The sequence below is a fragment of the Triticum aestivum genome, chromosome 3D (genome assembly GCF_018294505.1).
Source record: "Triticum aestivum cultivar Chinese Spring chromosome 3D, IWGSC CS RefSeq v2.1, whole genome shotgun sequence".
Lineage (NCBI taxonomy): Eukaryota > Viridiplantae > Streptophyta > Magnoliopsida > Poales > Poaceae > Triticum > Triticum aestivum.
This window is the reverse complement of record NC_057802.1, coordinates 141,255,228-141,261,874: the sequence shown is the minus strand read 5'-3', so window position 1 is coordinate 141,261,874 and position 6,647 is coordinate 141,255,228.

Here is a 6,647-nt window from a genome sequence, read left to right as displayed (position 1 = left end):
ATGGAAAATAACAGGGCGCGACCTACTTAAGAGGAAAAGAGCTGGTCTTGGTTTTCCGGGTTTTCTATTCTTTGTTTATCGCTGGTTTTTCTTCGTTCCTTTCTCCATTTTATCCGATTTTTTCTATTATTTCTTTTTCTTCGGTTTTCCTTACTTCACTTCATGGTTCTCATTGTTTATTCTTCTTTTCTTCTTTTTTTCTTTGTTCTGCTTTGGTTTTCTTTGTTTCTTTCTCGGTTTTCAATTACATTTTTTATTTTTCTTCATTTTTTGTTTTTTGTTTATTTTTTCATTTTCATATATTTTTCTTTTTGTTTTCCCTTGGTTTTTCATAGTTTTTGTATACACATTTTTGGTATATATGAAATACATTTTTCTAACAGACTTTTAACATTTTCAAATACAAGTTTATTTTTTAGTATATGGTCAACATTTTATCTATACATATTTTATAAACATTTCTCAAATAAAGATTAACAATTTTAGAATACTTATTCAACATTTTTAACAATTTTTAAGTGCATGATTAACAAAAAAATTTATATATGGTCAACACTTTTTTTGTACACATTCAACATTTTGTAAATGCTTGATAACATTTTTCAAATACTCATTCAACATGTTTTTCTAGTAATTGATTAACATTTTTATTTACATGATCATTTTTTAATCATTTTTTAATACATGGTCAACATTTTTTCTATAAATATTTAAGATTTTCGAAATGCTTGATTAACATTTTTTAAACACTTGTTCAAAAAAAATCAAATTCTTGATTAACATTTTTACATACATGATAAAAAATCATTATTTTTAATGCATGGTCGTCATTTTTTCTACACTCATTTAAATATTTTTCAAGTGCATGATTAATATTTTTCAAATACTTTTTCAACATTTTTTAAATACATGATCAAATTTTTTCGTACATGTTGTTTTTTGTATACATTTTTCATATATGCGATAAACATTTTCTCTATACACAGTTAACATTTTTCAAAAGCTTGGTCAATATTTTTCAAATGTTTTTCATATAGTGTTTTTCTAATATCTGTATTTAGAATATTTTAAAGTATAAATAAAAGTAAAAAATAAAGCAAAAACTAAAACCTAAAACCTAAAAAAAACAGAAAAATAGGTTCTGGCCTCCCGCACGCCTGGGCTGGGCCATCTTGCTCTCCGCTTCAGCGAGGGTTCCCTAGGTCTCGCTTCTAGCGAGACATAGGTCGCCCCTCAAAATTACACACCGTCAGTTTTTTCTTTAGATTTGCGAACTTTATTGATCCATCAAAATGTCCAAAGGAATACAAGATGGATCATGAGGATGGATAAGCGACAAGTGACGACCCTGATCAGGCATAGCAGAGTGCTTGGCAAGACTATGAGCTTCACTATTTGATGCTCTACCTTCAAAAGTAACTAGGCAACTAACAAAAGAATTAGTTCTGGTTTAAATTCTTTAACAATGGCCTCATAATTGGCTCCACTTCCTGACGTAATGTTATCAACCACAGACTTGCAATCACATGCAATAACAATCTTAGACAGAGAGAGAGAGATCCTGTGCTAAGGCCAGTGCTTCACGGCAAGCAAGCATCTCCAAAGTTGCTGGGTCGGTGGTACCGCGGAGAACAAGAGATGAGGACCCCAAGTAACTACCATCTCGGTTTCTGCATATAGCAGACGAAGCTCCAACATTGCCATCATGTGACAAACCCCCATCCACATGAATTTTGCAAAACCCTTCGGCTAGAGGCTTTTGGGAGGGATGTGCAATTGTGTTTCGGATAGCAGGCCTGTGTGTCAAGGTTCTCAGCATTGCTTTGATAGACTCGAGTTCATTGATGAACCGCTCAACGAACGAATGAATAGCCATGGGGCTTTGGAATATACATTCATGAATAGCTTTTCTTCAGGCAGTCCATATTGCCCACAAAGTCACAACCAATTTGACAAATTGAGCATGTGATAATAAGTCCCGAAGATCAAATAACCACCTCTTTGCATTTGGATTATTCGCCTCAATCAGTTTTTTGGAGAGTTCCTCATCCACCAAAACCCAAACACACCTTGCTGATGTACACTCCACGAGTGTTTCCATGAATCCACCACACTGTATAATTGGCAATTGTCAATGTACTCATGTGGCGATGCTGACAGGCGTTCTCAATGGGAAGCGAGTGTCTCGCAAGGCGCCAAAGGAATACTCCAATTTTTTGCTGGTACCTGAGTGTCAGTTTTTTTACGGATACCTGGAGTGTCAATTGTTTTTGAGCCGTACCTGAGTGTCAGTTTTTTTTAGACAAACCTGAGTGTCAGTTGATGGAGATTTTTTTAACGCTCTAGTTAGTGGGCCGGCCCATGTGATAGACCCGGGAACGCATTGTCGCATGGGCCAGCGTTTCTCGCACCAAACCGGCCGATCATCGCGCAGTTTCCGCAAGAGCCCCGACTCCGCTGAGACGACGGCGTCTCCGCGCGGCGCGGGCGAGACAGCTGGGTGGAGCGTATTCCGCCCGGAAGACGGAGGGGGAGGTGCGCGCCGCCGGCGGTGGGCGGATGTTGGAGGCCGGCAGAGCCCTGCCGGGGCATGCACGGCCGCATAAGCCTGGTTTCCGTCCGACAAGACAAGCCAGGCCAGCACGAGACGCAAGCCAGTGCCGGTCTACCGACCGCCGATCACTCTCTCCTCTGCCGTGACCTCTGCACCCTGTCGTGTTTTCGATCACGCCGGACCGCAAGCTTCGCAGTCGCCCGCAAAGTGTCAAACCGTGATGTATCGCGGCTGTGCTGCACACAGAAGGGTTCAACTGCTGCCAGAGGGAAAGAACTCTCAGGTGCGCATCCCACTGCAGCACAGGTGAATACTGAATATCGACCCTTGTCAAGTTCTTCTTGTTGACAAGAATGATTATAGTTCAAGCCTCTGCCCTCTTCTGTATCCCATCAGTCTAGGCCCTCACTAACAATCACACTCCCTTTTCATTTTCTGGGCATTAATTTAAAATTACGCTTGAAAAATGTTTTGTCTTTCTTCTCAAACTCGCATCAAAATGTCTACCCTGAAGTCCTGAACTACCGTAAAGCATTACAACAAGACCTCCCATATCCGTTCTAAATGCCCGGGCGGGCTGCCTAAATGCAACCAACCAGATACCCCATATCCGGTCCAAACGCCCGGACTGGCTAGCAACTTATATATCCAACCCATATGTGGGGTGAATATGGGGATGCCTGGACGCGCTCGCCACTCCGGATCCGGCCCTCTCTGGCCCACCCGACCCCACATAAATTGGACCCTATCCGCACTCCGGACGAAAACCTGGCCGCATTCCATTCCACTTCACTACACTCTCACAATACCAAGCTCCTCTCCGACGAGCACCGGCTTTCTCCTTCATGGCGACCATTGGATCCGACTTCGAGATGTCCGGATTCGAGGACTGGGATCTCATCCCTTGCAGCCCTGAGAAACAGATGGCCATTCACGTTGCTCTCCGATGCTACTGGGAAGAGTGCGCCCTCCCCCGGTCTTCAGCGAGCCGACGAGAATCGATTGCCCAAATGGCTCTTGGTTAAGGGGCTGGTGGATCACGATGGGTGCCCGCGGCCTCACCGGATGCAGTGACCACCGCATGGCGCAACCCCGTTGTGTCGCCGGAATCGTTTAGGTGGCACCTGATCCCCACGGCGTCTCGCACCAAAACTGAGTGCATATGCGCCTCCATGGGTCGCCGCCAATCCGAAAAGGAGGTGCGGAGTACCCGTCGAGTTGGCTGCAGGCGTGGCTTCAAGCGAAGGCGGCCTCGGAAACCCTCGCGGCGGAGGTGGCAGCGGCAGCCCGCGACGCAGAGGCGGCTTCTGCAGCCCGCGAGGCAGCGTCGGAAGAAGCCCTCCGTGCACGCATAGTCGAGAAGCGGTGAAGGAGGGCAGTGAAGGTGATGGCAAAAAAGAAAAGCAAGGTGGTCTGTGCCATGGCCGGACTGCTCCCCAAGGAGGATTCCAATCTTTCCAATTTCCTATGAAAATCCATCGAACCAAATAGGCCCTAAATGGTGAAAATCTTGCATCACAGGAAAAACAAATGGATCTTTGCAAGTGGTTTTTGGGTGGATGCTGGAATACTAACGGAATGTAGTACAAAGAAATCCGTAGAGAAAACTTCTATAGGATTCAGTCCTAGGGACCAAACAACCAACCTCTTGCAAGATTGCTACAAAAATCCTTTGTATCAAAGAGATCCTAAGTGGTGAAAAGCTTGCATCATAGGGAAAATGAATGGGTCTTTCCAAGAAGTTTGAGTGGGTACTAAAATTCCTATGGAATGTAGTAGAAAGGGATCCCGAGAATTTTTTTATAGGTTTCAACCGTACTAATCAAACAACCAACGTAGAAAAATTATAAGGATTTTAGTTCTCCAAAATTCCTAAGCAAATCCTTCAAATTTTACATGATTTTGGTTTGTTTGAAATCATCAAAAGAAAAACAAATGATTTTTTGAAAGGGGTTTGAGTGGATGCAAGAATACATATGGAACGTAGTACAAAGGAAAGCTTAGAAAAATACCTAAGGATTCTAATATTAAAAAAAAAAATCCATAGGATTCAATCCTACAAGGCAAACATAAAACACAGAAAAGTTTCTCAGGATTTTGGTGATAAGAAACTCCTAAGAAATCCTTCAAATTCTACATGATTTTGGTTTGCTTGAAATTGTCACAAGAAAAACGAAGGATGTTTTCAAAAGGGGTTTGGGTGGATGCGAAAATACCTATGAGTTTAGGACAAAGGAAAGTTTAGGCTCTTTTTATAGTATTCAATCCTAAGAATCAACCGACCAACACAGGAAACATTCCTAAGGATTCTAACAAATCAGAAAAAATATATAGGATTCAACCCTACGAATCAAACAACCAACATAGAAAAGTTTATAAGGATGTTATTTATACAAAACTACTAAGAACACTTCAAATTCTACATTATTTTAATTTGTTTGAAACCATCACAAGAAAACAAAGGATTTTTTGAAAGGGATTTGAGTCTATGCAAAAATACCAACAGGATGTCATACAAAGGAAAGCTTAGAATTTTTTCTATATAATTAAATCCCACGAATAGAAACGACTAACAAAGAAAACATTCTTAGGGATTCTAATCTTTCAAAAAAATGCTATAAGTTTCAATCTTATGAATCAAACAACCAACATAGGTACGAATCAAACAACCAACATAGAAAAGTTTCTAAGGATTTTAATTCTCCAAAATTCCTAAGAAGATCCTTAAAATTGTACATAATTTTGGTTTGTTTGAAATCATCAAAAGAACACAAAGGAGGTTTTCAAAGGAGTTTGAGTGGATGCAAAAAAAACATATGGAATGTCGTACAAAGGAATGCTTTGATTTTTTTTCTATATAAGTCAATCCTACGAATCAAACAACTAAGATAGGAAACGTGCCTAAGGATTCTAATCTTTTCAAGAAGCTCTATATAATTTAATCCTACAAATCAAACGAGCAACACAGGAAAAATTCCTAAGAACAAGTCTAATAAGGCCTAGTCAGCTGGTTATAAGATTTGCCATGTCATTAAAATCCTACATGGAGGAGTGAGGAGGAGAGAGAGTGAAGCGGGCTCTTATTCTACAGCCTAGCTATTGCACATGGATCGAGAAAAAATAGTATGCATGTAACTCTCTTCCAATCCTATACATTGCTCATACAAATATTAAATGCTTACAGTCAAATATGAGTATTTTTCATGAAGGTTTTAGGTGAGATGACATTTCACTATAGCCAGCGCCCGGCTGTATCGGCTGTATTATTAGCCATGCTCTAAGCACTTGTTCGGTTAGACAGGGTTTGAGGAGGTTTGAAAGGGATTGGAGGAGATTAAATCCTTTGCAAGTCAAAATCCCCCTCAAACCTCTCCAATCCCCTTCAATCCCTTTGGCAAGAGGATTTGTTATGACTGGCATATTAGATGGGTCGTGGCCTAAGTTATCTTATCGTTATTAGAGGCTTAGCCCAATTATCTTATCGGTATTAGGGTCGTTTGCTTAGGAGTCAAGTAAACCTCTCTATATAAGAAGAGGAGATGTATCAATCTAATGAAGCAAGAAGCAATCAGTATTTGCTCGGCTTCCCTTAGGGAGCCGGGAGACCTAACCCTAGCCGCCTCTTGCGCCGCCGCCGCCTCTTCTCCATCACGCAAGGACGGCGCCCAGCCGCCGGCCGCCGCGCCCTCGACCTCGTCTTCCTCCTTCTTTCCTCTATAATCTCCGCCCTAAAACCGGCAGAACCCTAGCTCCTAACACCTTGGTATCAGGTAGCTCTGTTCCGATCATGTCTTCGCCGCCGCCCATCCCGTCGCTTCCGCTGCCGACGTCACCACCGCGCCGCTGGCCTTCTCCACCGCGCCGCTGCCCTCCCCGTCCACGCTGCTGGTCGCATCCTCCGGCGCCGCCACCACCCAGATGACGGCGCCCTCCATCGCACCACCGGCCGCCGTCTACTCCCCGGCGGAGATCATCGGGGCCCTCAACGATCTCGTCACCGCCGTCCAGGGGATACGACTATACCTAGCCGGCCCCTACGGGCCGCCGGCTGCCGCGACCGGGCCAGCCGCCCTGCCGTGGTATTCGGCACCCG